Below are 14,325 nucleotides of genomic sequence, written 5' to 3'. Positions count from 1 at the left end.
ATAAGGATAAACAAATAGACGATGGAACATAATAGAAATTACAGAAGTAGACATACACATATATGGTCAATTGATATCCAAAAAAGATGCAAAGTCAATTCCATGGAGACAAAATAGAATTCTTACATTATGCTGGAATAATTGAGTGTCCATTTGTTTAAAAAAAAAAAATCTTGATCCATAATTTTCTCCATATACAAAAATAAACTCAGGATAATTCATAGACCTAAACAAAGCACCAAAAACCATAAAACCACTAGAAGAAAATGTGAGAGAAAATCTTTTTGATTTTGGGTAAAATTTTCTTAGATATAACAACAAAATCACAACATACATCAAAGAAGTAGTTGATATATGGAACATCAACAAAATTAAGCACATTGGCTCTTTGAACAACAATATTAAAGAAATGAAAAGAGAAACCAAATATGGGGAGAAAATATTTGCAAACCACACATCTAGTACAGAATGTGTATTCAGAACACATAAAGAACTCTCAAAACTGAATAATGAAACAACAAACAATCCAATTAAAGAAAAAAAAAGTGTTTGCTTTGGCGGGGCATGTAGTAAAATTGGAACAATACAGAGTAGATTAGCGTGGTTCCTGCAGAAGGATGACACACAAATTTGTGAAGCATTCCATATTTAAAAAAAAGCAAACAAAAGATTTGAATAAATACTTTATCCAACAATTCGTGTGTGTGTGTGTGTGTGTGTGTGTGTGTGTGTATGGTAAGAAGTACATGAAAAGATGGTCAACATCATTAGTCACTGGAGAAATATAGATTAGAACAATTAGGTAACACTGCACACCTTTTAGTAAGTCTAAAATAGAATATTGATGAGGTGTTAAAATGTTGATGAGGATGTGTAACAACTCAAACCCTCCTACATCTGGCAAAATGCAAAATGATACAAGGGCTTGGAAAAACATTTTTTTGTTCCTTAGGAAGTTAAATATACTTCTACCATATGACCCAGTCATCTCATTTCTAGCTATTCACTCAATAGAAATGAAAGCACGTATCTATTCTTGTTCACGAATGTTATTTGTAATGACTCTAAACTGGAAAGAATCCCTATCTCCAACAACAGGTCAATGGATAACAAATTGTAGAATTTGGTATACAATGGACTACTACTCAGTTATAAAAAGCAATGAACAATGGAGTCAGTCACCAATCTTGATACATATGAAAATGATTATGCTGAGTGAAAGAAACAAAACCTAAACAAAGTGTGTAATATATGATTCTACTTTTATGAAATACTCTAAAATGCAAATTCATCTATAATGACAGAAAGCAAATAAATGGTTTTCTGGGATGGTGGGGTGGGTAAAGTATGTACAACACCTTTAGGGATATGAAACAATAAACACACAATTGCTTATATGCTAAATTCCCTATTTCCAATATTAAAAAAAAAACAAGGTTGCATGCAATTAACTAAGTAAAGTCCCCTCATAATGCATAAAAGAAAATATTTCAATAAGACAAAATTTTAAAGAAGAGAACTATAGATTTGAAGGTTTCTTTACAAATCAGTCATTATTAAAGAATTACTTATTCCCTCGAAACTGTTGCTGAGACACACCATTTTAAAAATATGGACATTTCATATCTTTTTTTCTCCAAAAAAAGAAAATGCTACGTGTAATGGGAATATGGCCTTAGGAAAAGAGGCAGATGGTTTTAATTGCTGGGAAAGTTCATGGAAATGTATTAGTAATCACGTGTTTCATATAGAAAATTTCCTCCTTAAGATGCTCAATTTCACCAGTATGTGAAGAATAACTCTGTCGCGGGCAGCAAAACAACCCATCAAAGACGTTTACTCTAATTCCTAGAACCTGTGAATAAGTTAAATTCCAATGCAAAAGAAATTGAAGAAGCAGATGGAATTCAGGTGGCTAATCAGTGGGTTTTAAAACAGTGCGATTATCCTGGGTTATCTGCATGCGCCCACGGTTGGTAATCACAAGGTTTTTTAAGTGTGAGGGAGAAGTGTTAGTGTCAGAATAATATGATGTAAAGAAGATTCAACCAGCCATCGCTGACTTTGAAAATGGAAGGAAGCCACAAATCAAGTAATGTGGCGGCCTCCAGAAGCCAGAAAGGGCAAAGAAAAACTCTCCTCTAGAGCCTCCAGAAAAGAATGTATCCCTGCCAACACCTTGATTTTGGCTTGTGAGACTCGTTTTGGACTCCTGACCTCCAGAATTGTAAGATAACAAATCTAGGTGGTTTTAAGCCCCTAGGTGTGTAGCACTTGTCACAGCAGCAATAGACAATTATGCAATCTTTATGTTTTGAATTAGTATTAAAGACTATGGCTCTGCCTTCCAGGAAATTACCATCCTGGGCTTTATGTTACACAAATCAAGGTATGGAAAGGCAGTTTTCCTCCAGTTGCATAATAAACTAAATATCTTCTGTGAAGTATCTGTTGAGATTCAGCTAGTTACCTCAAATTAAATTTATGAGCTAAGAAAAAGAGGGGACAAAAGAGACAAGTAGTCAATATTACTTAAAAAAATCCTTTAATTTGTTAAACAGGAGAGTTGTACCTTATGCTTTTCCCTAATAGTTTTGATGGATTTTGTCAACAGGTGCTTAGTGAAGGTGGAAAAAAGTCTTGGATTTTAATGAAAATAAATCTTGCTGTCACCTCCCAAATGGGCTGAGATCTGCTACTGTGGTAAGTGCAATTTGTTTAAGAACTTCCATACATGCTTCCCTTGCCAAATATAACATTTATTATTATTATTATTGTTTTTATTATTGCTACCACTACTATCACCACTAATGTTTTAATGCCTCAATTACCTATAGAAAACTATAACTATTTTCCTTTGCAGATTTTGTATATCAAAATAAAGAGTACCATTCAAATTTATAAAATTCTCCAATTATTTTATTAAAAACTACGTGGTTTATTTTGGCACAGTGTCTATATTTTTGAAACATTCTAAAAAACCACAGCAAGAGAAAGAAAACTATACAAGGCCCTCCCCACCCACTCATCATCACCACCAAAGACTGAGTTTTTAACTGACACTCTGAATGGAAATATATTAACTTCTCATTCTTTTATCCAGAAGTCATGTCTAACACTGCCAACGTGTAATACGTGTTCTGACCACCCTATTCTTGACCTCATATGACACCTGTCCTCAAATGAAATGGAAGCGTTTATATGGGAACCAGAAATGGTGTGTGTCATTAGGATATGACGGCCAAAGAGGGTTTTTTTGAAAAATATTGTTTATTCCAAAAAAGCATGCCCTTCACTTTTGTAGAATTGTCTCTTGACCTTTTTCCACTAAAAAATTTACCAATCACTAAAAAAAGGGTAGTTATATAATATGATAGAAGTGCTAAATATCGCTACAATGGCAATCACATTATGGCAGTGATATGTAACTGTATCAAATTACATGTTGTACACCTTAGATTTACACAATGTTACATATAAAGTATACATATTCAGTAATTCTTTAATGTAACAGATAGGACACAATTATATTGTCTTCATACTCATTGGATATTTTATATATGGATCAATGTTCAGACGCATCCAAAGAAACCAATAATTTACCAATTCCTCATGAGATTTAACCTTCAAACAATTCCTTTCCTAAAGAAATATAGCTTAAAAATTTGGAATTTACTTTGTACAGAAAACCAGTTGGTCTAGGCAAACTAGTCCTGGTAATTACTTTTTATTACACTTTTTCTTTTTTGTTTTTAAAGATTTTATTTATTTATTTATTTGTCAGGGGGAGAGAGAGAGAGCAAACAAGCAGGGGAGCAGCAGGCAGTGGGAGCAGAAGGCTCCCCACTGAGGAAGGAGCCCAATATGGAACTCGATCCCAGTGTCCTGGGATCATGAGCTGAGCCAAAGGCAGACGCTTAACTGAGCCACCAAGGCGCCCCTAATTTTTATTACACTTTTCAAGGAGGATGAGAATTTGAGAACATTTATGTATTTTCTCTTGATTTGATAATTATATCCAGTGTTCAAAGCCTCTCATTACCATTCTCTTATCCTTCATTATCATATTTACTTGATCGAAATATCAGCGTAACAAGATTTTAATGAGTTTGGCTAAAGTTTCTCATTCTATTCTGACCAACATAGTCATATTGAATTATATATATATAAAGTCACATTTAGTACCTTCTACATGTTGTAGCTTCCATGAGGTATCAAGAAGTCTAAGATAAAATCAGATAGGAGAAAAACAGACTCCGTGTAGCTATACTAATGAATATGAGAATAAATTAAATGAAATTATCCAAAAACTTAAAAAAAAAAAAGGTATGGTATCAGAGGTTGAGATCTATGTTGAAAAGAAATAATATATATCAAATATCGACCTCTTTACCTACCTCAATCAGATTCTTTTCCATGTCAATAAAATATATTCCTTTTTTTTTCTTTTCTAGCTCTAATTTCATTTTAGTGCTAGCTAGCCTCATATCTTGAAGTTTTCCATAAGTAAAGGGAAAGATTAAAAGAAAGAGTTAACTTTAATTGGGGTATATTTCTGCAATTTTCAACCAATGAAAGATAATTCCGTTCAAAGTTAGAAAGGAAAATATAATAATCAAGTAACTGGCAGTTGTCCACAGGAAAAGATTGTTCATGAGCCGGCAGGACTGGAACACTTAAGAGAGATGGAAGTGTGGGTGGAAAGTCACTGCCTACATTAAATAAAGTGGGTTTTGGCACTGCTTTCGACTTGATGTCGAATTCTCTGTCTGAACACTTTTGTCTTCCCAGACAGTCGGTCTCACTGAGGGTAGCAGAGTGAAGGTGGGGGCAGGGAAACCAGTTGCAGCAATGTCCTTTGGTCTTGCCAGCTCCCTGGAGGGGATTGTTAGAGGCCCAGCTGAGTCTCATCACAGTCATGGAAAAAAGCCCTCAGTGAATGGTCTGATCCTGGGAACATATTCCCGAGAGAATAGAAAATGGCTTCTACATTCACACACTTAACTTTGTCATGTGTATTTTGTGTTAGGGCACTTTACAGCTCTACGAATTCATACTTTTTTGGTCATATTTTATCAAAATCAATATGCACTCCACTTAATGTTGAAATAATATTGAAAAAATACTGTTAACAAATAGGTATTTGTTGATTTTTCATCACTGGAAATTAGTGTGTTAAACACTGAATTTCTTAAACCCAAAAGACATTGGAAACTTTAGGCCTTATCTATGTGTTAAACAACTCCTAAGAAAATGGTTTACTGGATAATACTTAATAATATCTTAGGAAATAGAACTAGGACATACTTCATGAAACATCTGCCTTTATTTTAGAATAAAATGTTATTTCCTTTAACATTTAGTGAAAATTGTAAGTATAATAAGTACCACACTTGCTGCTTATAATGTTTGAGATCCTGCATTATTACCATCTAGTTATATTTGCTTTCACCAACTAGAGCGCCTGAATTTCCCTATTATCATGAATCTTCAGACCCATGGACTTCTCTAAATTTTAATTTTCAAGTTCTAAAATGGAATTTATTGTGATTCTTGCATGATAAGTAAATAAGACATCTTAAAACATGGATTTAAAAGAACCTTAAATGAACACATCATCGCGTGTATTTTCCTGATATCACATCAAATTGTTGCATTTTACCTTAAAATTGCCTTTTTAAAAGCGTAGTAAGAGGAGAAAATAAAAGATGAATTAAAAAAAGAGAAAAGGGGAAGAGGGAGAAGAGGGAAAGTATGATTGAACACTGATCGCTTCTAGTGTAGACATGTATAAACCTGTTCATTATTTTTCACATCCCATATCATTTTCTCCGAGCTTTCCAAACCAAATAATGGAGATAATTTGCACTAACTCCAAATGGCACCACTTTTACATATTCTCCAAAACTATCATGCTGTGAGTTGTGTACAATTATGTATTTAGAGGTTGGGGTTGGTGAGTGGAGATTAAGGCTCTCTGGAGACTGAATAGCCACAGAAAAAGAAAGTAGAAGAGTTCAAAAAACAAACTTCACAAGGTTGCCTTTATCTGGATTTGTATATCTTATTCTTTTCATATGCTTATTATGACTACTGCATTTTAGAAGGGTATAGAAACTTGACTAAAATTATGTATTTTTTCCTAAGAACTTCATGCAGAATCAACATTTTTATTTATCTACAAAGTTGTTGAGTTTTAGTCCACCCCAGTGTCAAGTGCTGTTATGTAATTTATCTTGTGCAATAATCAAGATAGATTACCTTATGCTGCAAAACAAAGAATCCCCACATCTTAGTGGCTTAAAATAGCGGAGATCTATTTCTTCTTCATGGTAAGTGTATAATCCAGGTTGGCAAAGGGCGACCTGCTCACTGGAGTTGCTCGGGAGACCACCTTGATTGAAGCTCTGTTGCTATCTAAACATGAGGCTTTGAGTTTAGGTTTGGTAGGATCAAAGAACATGGAGAACTGAATTTCTTAAGCGCTTCTGCTCAGGTGTGACACTTCACTATCATTCACATTTCATTGGCTAAAGCAAATCTTTTAGCTGTGTATAACTTAGAGAATGAGTGTTCCTGGAAGGCAAGGAGAATCAGAAATCTCTGGAAACAATCTTAATATTTATCACAGTTTGCTTTGCAGATTATCAAATATTCTGTTCACTCTCCTTCCCACACATAGAACACACCCATCACCACCTAAAAGAGACAACACAAAAGTCCATTCCAGTCATGGTGTGGAATTTAGAATCCAGGATCTCTGAGTAATGCGCATTGGTTTATTCATCAGGTCTTAATGTGGCTTCCCTTGATCTGGAGAATAGGGAGCTAAAATCAGTGAAAATGTGCTACCGTCCCTCCCAACCAGATAGACATACAATATCCAATGGTGGGAAAGGAAAACAATAAACACTCCCATTCCTAAAGAGGAAGAACGGGGAACTTTCTATAAACTCTGGTTCACAGCAATTCTAAAATTCCAATGGGAAGATATTATGAGGTTCCCTACCCTGGGGGTATGGAATATTCCTTGGTTGTGTGCTGATTGTATTCACTGGGAGGAACTCCTTTGTTCGTTGTTTTTCAAGTCACTAGCTACCCCCTCTGGGAGAGTATTCCTTTTCCAATATATTTCTGGGCCACATCTTAAGTGGTCACTGGGGAATATGTACTTGCTTTCTTAATACATTTTCTGCCTATATAAGGTGGGGAGCCCAAAGATCATTTAAAGTCTGGAGGAGGAGAGGAACAGACTCCTCAGATACTCAGTAAGATTCTGATCTATGTGCTTTTAGTCAGCTCCTTGGGCTAGTAACCAGATCAACCCTATTTGTTGAGATATAGTTCCCAGAACTGCTACATTTCTTTGTTTTCTCTTCCACATTTTTTTTTCTCTTTTTCTCTCTATCTCTCTCCTTAGTGTCAGTTACTTTGATACCTTAGGATCTAATAATAATGAATTTTTTTCTAGTTGAAAGGACTTAAGAGTTTTCCCCCATAATTTGCTCCTTGCCCAAATGTAATTCAATGCATTGAAAGGTTTTTAGTGGATTTTGGTTCCACAAAATATTTCTCAATGAAAGATAAGACTTTCATTGTTTGGGATGAAAAAGTAATGTCTGGACTCATTCTATTTCCTTTCCCCTCTGCTTTGGAAACTGGCTAGTTCTTTCCTGAGTTCATTTGTTTCTTGCCAAACTGTCCAGTGGTTACCAAAACACATAACCAACATTTTGCTTTCCAATGTATTCTTTTAGAGCTACAAATGCATTGGGAACATGATCTGCTGTTCATGTTATTATAGGCCTTAGCAAATGGTTCACCATACTGTAAAGCACCAATCTCTCTCTTTTCAGTTTCCAGTATGATGCCCTACCACCAGCTATTAGATCCCAATGACGGGATGACAGTAACGCATGTTTTAGGTTTTTGTTAAGGAATCAGCATGCTTTAGGTACGATTTTCATATTCATCAAGACAGTCAATTGGTAACAACCCCCAAACTTCAAATATTTAGAGTAACAAAAGCACAAGGCAGTTGCTTTCCTATTTACCAACAATTAACAATTAGAATGTGAAATTAAAAAAAAAAAAGATAGCACTTATAATAGCACCAAAAAGAAAGATGAAATAATTAGTTTTAAATCTACAAAATATGTACTGAATCTGTATGTGGAATATTGTAAATTATTGTTGAAAGGAATGAAATAATATCCAAATAAATAAGAAAGATATTTTCATGGCTTGGAAAATGAAATACTGTTAGGATGTCAGTTCTCCCTAGCCTAATCTATGGATTAAACATAATCCCAATTAAAATCCCCACAAGTATTTTTGGAGCTATGAAAAAATTATTTTAAAATGTATATGGAAAGGTAAAGGGCCTAGAATAGCCAACACAATTCTGAAAAACAAGAGTAAAGTCAGAATACTCTCAATATTACATTTCAAGATTTATTATAAAGCTACTGGAATCAGAACAGTCTGGTATTGAGAAAAAATGGAACCCAGATTAATGATACAGAATAGAGAGCCAAAAAGTAGACCCACACAGATACAGTTAATTGATTTTTGACAAAAATGCAAAGGTGATTCCATGCAGATAAGATAGTCTTTTCAACAAATGGGGTTGAAATAATTAGATACCCTTATGCAAAAACATGAACTCACACACACAGATTTCACACCTTATACAAAATCAATTCAAAATGGACCAAAGATAAATGTAAATTGCAATGCTCTAGAACTTCTAGGAGGAAACCTGTCTGCACGACCTTGTGTTTGGTTATGACTTTTAAGATACAACACCAAAAGTACCATCCATGGAAGGAAAACAAATGTACTTCATTAAAACTAAGAACGTTTGCTCTGTGAGAGATGCCAAAAGAATGAACAGACAAGCCACAGACTGGAGAAAATATTTGCAATTCACATATTTGATAAAAGACTTTTATACAGGATATACAAGGAACTCAAAACAGCACGGGCTTTTTTTTTTTTTTTTTTTGCTGATGGCTACATGTGGTTGCAGATCAGTAGGGGTTTTGCTCCTCATGGTCATGGTCACTCAGGGAATCAAACTGATAGAAGCTCAGCTGTCATATTAACAGGAGGCTTTAAGGTTACCTTTGTCCGCTGAAGAGATTATGGAGAATTGGAGAACTATTAACCTGTTCTCACTAGTAGTTGGCATGCCACCTCTGATCACCTTTCCTGGGCTAAACAAAATAATAAGACCTAAGATGTGCTCTCAGAAGAGAATTTCTCTATAAAACACCAGAAATCTTAATGAGCGCTGGTAAGTATTCCGTATCATGTTACTCACATATGCCCAGCCAGATGAGAGACCATTTAGATGATATTTACTAACATTGCATATTTAAATCAAACTCCCCACCCTCACAAAAATGGTCATGTTGCAATAAAAATTGTGGCATATTAAAAAAAAATAACATTGCATATACAAAATTAGAGATTTCATGGTATAGAAACCTAGTTACTTCCCATCCTTGCAGGATATTAAAAGTCTAAAGCATTAAACTATTCAACTTTTATTTTAGATGTTGGATTGTATTTAATCCTTAGGTATCTATCTTAGAAAATTGTGAGATCTTTGGGAAGACAGAGAAAGATAAAAGAAAATAAATAAGCCTTTTGAAAGTGACTGTATACCGCCAAGATCGTTAGAGACAAAATTACTTTAGGGGAGTGTTTAATAGATCCATGTAAACCCCAGCGGTTTCTTCTAAAGTTGCTGAATTTTTTCATTCATTTAGATCTCTAAAGTGAACTTAAAAACAGTGAAAAAATGAGAAGGCCACATGAGGGGTTCCTGAGTCAGAGGAAAACCATCACTTTCAACTGAGTTGTAGAAGTTTTTATGTTGAAAGAACATCCCTTTGAGAAATGCAAATGAGTTATTCAAATTTTACTCCTATACATAGATTAACACTAAAAAATAACTTACTATCAAAACCCACTATCATTTAAATAGGTCAGACCTCTAAGTTTTTATGCAAGCTTTAGTGGTCTTACTTCCTTGGGATTTTTCCAACCTTCGTTAAATTCAGTATAGGAGTTTAATTAATTAATTAGCTAATTAATTAAACTTTTTTCTTTCAGTGGAGAGTGTAAACCTATCATTGGAATAAGAAACATCAAAAAATGGAGTGATCGGGAAGTATGCTTCCCCAGCTCCATGAACTTGACTAATGAAAGAAGTGCAAGTTTGGGGTGCCTGGGTGGCTCAGTAGGTTAAGCATCTGACCTTTGATTTCAGCCCAGGTCTTGATCTTAGGTTTGTGAGTTCAAGCCCCATATTGGCTCCACCCAGTGTGGAGCTACTTAAAAGAAAGAGAGAGAGAGAAGGAAAGAGGAAGAAGAAAGAAAGAAAGAAAGAAAGAAAGAAAGAGGAGCTACTTAAAAGAGAGAGAAGGAAAGAGAAAGAAAGAAAGAAAAAGAAAGAAAGAAAGAAAGAAAGAAAGAAAGAAAGAAAGAAAGAAAGAAAGAAAAAGAAAGAAAGTAAGTTCAATGATATTAGTAGCTAAGCATAAATTCAGGGGGAAAAAATTACTAATTACTAATCAACTTAATGTTTCTTTTTCCACTTCAGTACAATCAAGAATCATAGGCAAACACCACATGAAGTACTGTTTTAGTTTTTTGTTGTTGTTGCTGTTTTTTTACAATAATCAGCTTTTAAATTTTGCTTTCATGGTTAGTACTATCACAAATTGTTGGCCTGAAAAGAACAAACTGACAAGAAGTTTCTATAGAGCTCAGTTTTAAAAAATAGATGAAAGTAACCCCAGCTAAATTCTGAAAAGAGTATTCAAGTTTGTGGTCTCAGTGATAAACTGTGGGAAGTAGGAATAAATGACAGCTCAGAGTTATAAACTATATGCTCTTTGAAATAAATGGCATATTGATTATTGCCTTAAACATTTCAAGGTTTAAAAAGGCTCACAAGCAAATTTACCCACAAAAAATTAATCTTTCAAATGAATTTTCAAAAAAAATGAATATTCTTTTTAGTTCACCAAGTTTGAGTTTGGCCCAATCCATATTTGATTGTTGCCATTTCCTTTCCCATTAACTAAAAGTAATAACACAAAATGACCTCATCCACATCTCACAAATGCATATGCATATGTTTCTCTATAACCAATTTTCCTGACACACACAAAAGAAAAGAAAGCACAGGCTAGAAAAATTAGGTAGAGTGATAAAAAGTACATACTAGCTTTCTTGTTTTCCAATTCTTCTTTTAGCTGCATGACTTTGGGCAAGTCATTTAACCAGTTTTGCCTTAGATCTTTAAACTCTAAAATGGAAAAAACAAGAGAATCTACCTCAAAGGGTTTTTGTGAGAATTCCATGAGTTAATATATATAAAGAACGAATCCTGGCATATAGTTAAGTAAAGGTTGGATAAGTGTTAATCATTTTTATCAAGTGCATTGTCTGGTATTCATGAAATTGTGATGACCAATTTCTTTTCATCTTTCTATCCAGATTTCCTTCATATTGACCACTTAGCCTGGTACAAGTCAACTTCTAAAACACTTTATGAATGCTTTTCTCCATGTCTTGATATTATCTCAGCTGGTATTGTTCATTTTCATCATTGTCATCCTGTTACTCAAACCATTATCCTTTTCTGCAGGGGATTTCTTAACTCCTCTGCATATATCCAAGAATTACTTGTCATCTAAAGGCAAGATCAATTTTACAGGTTGTTGTCAGCTATTTTAGAAAGAGATGATATCCCCCTTTTGAGTTTTTGTGATATTTAATATATTCTTAAAATTTAGAACTGTCTAAATCATCTGTCACTGTTGGCTCATTAGCACAAGAATGGCCATCTTAATATAAGCTATGTCGAAATCAAAATTCATGTGTGTTGACAGATATTTTTTGAAGGATTGAGGGACACAATTTAATTTCATTCTCCACTCAGTTCTGATTATCTGATGGTTTCAAATTAACTTTGCCTTTGTTTCTTTCTCGTTTACTTCTACAGATGTTTGGTTATAGTATAGCTATAGTAATGTTCAAGAACATTTTTTTTTTTAGTAAATTATTCTATGGGAAGACCAGTTGCAATGTTATTTCTCAATTGCAGAGACTGTTCTTTTGTACTTAGGCCTCCTGCCCACTAAATACGGTTTCCTTTTGTCTCGATAGGAGGAGATAAGGCAAATTTTTACCTTTTTAGTTTGTACATCAGAAAGACAAAGAGAGATAGAAGGTTATGAGGTTTCTGCTGGAGCTGATGATCATTGGGTAAAGTCTGTTCTGGGAGATTGCTCCCTCTCCTGCCTGCATGGACAGCCACGTTATAGAGTTCGAGACTTCCCTCTCTTGCTTCAGCAACCCAGTGGCATCTTTAGGCTGGCTTCTGGCCTTAAACATGGGATGGTGGGATAAAGTGAACTAATCCAACCAGATTCCCCCTTGTAAAATCTGAATCAGATGCATGAAAATGATTTACCAATTAGAAAAAAGGCAGAACTTGAAAAATTATAATACATAGTGAATATAGTAAATACATAGCATTTATATAATTGAGCTAAAATTATGATAAATCAAAGGAAATTTCTTGTGAGAAATACATTAAGAGAAAATCCCTTTGGCTCATGAGAAAAACAAGATGAATGGTAAGATTCTCTGAGTGTGTACCACCACTCTGGGTCTCATTGCAGTCCTTCCCTGTTACCTCTAACAACTTCAAGAAGTTTGTTTATGTATTTTTATTTTTTTTAACAGCAGCATGTATGAATTTTTACATAAGGGCTAATATCCCTAGGTAGGAGCAGTGGATGATATGCATGAATTATGCTAATTTTCATTATCTGGAGGAAATGGGGACTAAGAACAAATTTCCTAATGGTGAATTATTTAGCACTGGAATGCATTGGAAAAGGACTTTCCGGAATGGCTTAGAAATGGAATAGTTTATCCTTTAGTGAAATAAGTTAGATTTCTATGTTTGCCTGAAGAAAATTTGAATAAATGCTCTACCAAAGCCCTCCCATGAAAAAATATTTGACTTATTTTTGAATGATTGTTTTATGTAGTCTGCATCTATAACTATTAACTCTACATAAAGAAAATTGAGGCCAAGTGATGTGTATTAGTTTTCCATTTCTGTGTAACAATGACCACAAATGTAATGACTTGAAACAATGTCCATTTATTGGTTCAGTTTTATTGGAAGTACAGAAGTCTGGTATGGTGTACCTGTATTCTCTGCTCAGGGTATCACAAGACTGAAATCAAGACATTGCCTGGTTGAGTTCTCCTCTGCAAGCTCAGAGGAGATATTACTTCCAAGTTCATTTTTCTTGTTCCTTGAAGTTGCAGGGCTGAGGTCTTCATTCCTTGCTAGCTATCAGCAGACAGCTGCTCTCAGCTCCTAGAGATCACCCATACATTCTGTGCCAAGTGGCCTCTTCTGCCTTTAAGACAGCAATGGTGTGTGAGTCTTTCTTGTGTTTTGAATTTCTGACTTCCTCTTTTGTAACAAGACCCAGAAAACTCTTGGCTTTTAAAGGATTCTATTGATTAGAATAGTCACTGAATAATCTTTTTTAGAATTAATTGTGCCATTTAACATAATGTAATAATTGGAGTAATATCTATTTTATTCACAGTTTAAAAAATTAGGACAGGATATTTTGGGAACCATCTTAGAATTCTGTCTACCACAGTGATTTTTTTTTTAACAGATCTTTAGGTGCAGATAGACTTGTTAATACCTATACAATTAGAATATTAGAATGTGATTTCTACAGTTTTTTTAAGTTGTTCAATATTTAATATTATTAGATCAAGGGAAATGAAATATAATTTAGCCTATATATTATATGTAAAGAAATGAAATACAAATGTAAATAGAGAAATCAAATACATGGTAGTCATTCTAGCAATTTAATCAAGACCACAAAGAAAAGATTTCAATTACTTACTAATGATTTTGAAAAGCACAATAAGATATGTAATTATTTCATTAAACATTTACTCAAGGAAAAATTGTTTGGTGACCTATACAGTATTCACTAGAGACAAAGAATATTAGCTGAAATCTGTACTAAATAGAAAGAAAAAAATTAAAAGTGATAACCTGATCAATTTGAATATCATCTAGTGTATGGTACTAGGATAATTACTTTGAGATTGAAGAAGAAAGTTCAAGGAATTCTCAATCTGCATCCCTTTACTGCTAAGGAAACTGTGATTCAGAGAGATTGTGCCTTGCCCAAGAAGGAAAGGTCAGTTGATGGCAGAACTGAGAGGAGAGTCTTTGATCCCAGAACTTTGTTT

At 34.2% G+C, this 14,325-nt stretch overlaps 1 non-coding gene across 1 annotated transcript; it reads left to right on the top strand.

The window, feature by feature from the left end:
- Positions 1-547: 547 nt before the first annotated feature.
- Positions 548-652, top strand: LOC123798333 (U6 spliceosomal RNA). The gene has a single exon (XR_006781255.2). It is a non-coding gene; the product is annotated as a U6 spliceosomal RNA (small nuclear RNA).
- The last annotated feature ends 13,673 nt before the right edge of the window (positions 653-14,325 follow it).

The sequence above is a fragment of the Ursus americanus genome, chromosome 1 (genome assembly GCF_024610735.1).
Source record: "Ursus americanus isolate L20-20 chromosome 1, mUrsAme1.1.p, whole genome shotgun sequence".
NCBI lineage: Eukaryota > Metazoa > Chordata > Mammalia > Carnivora > Ursidae > Ursus > Ursus americanus.
The sequence above is the reverse complement of the archived record's forward strand: the minus strand, read 5'-3'. Positions and strand labels throughout refer to the sequence as shown.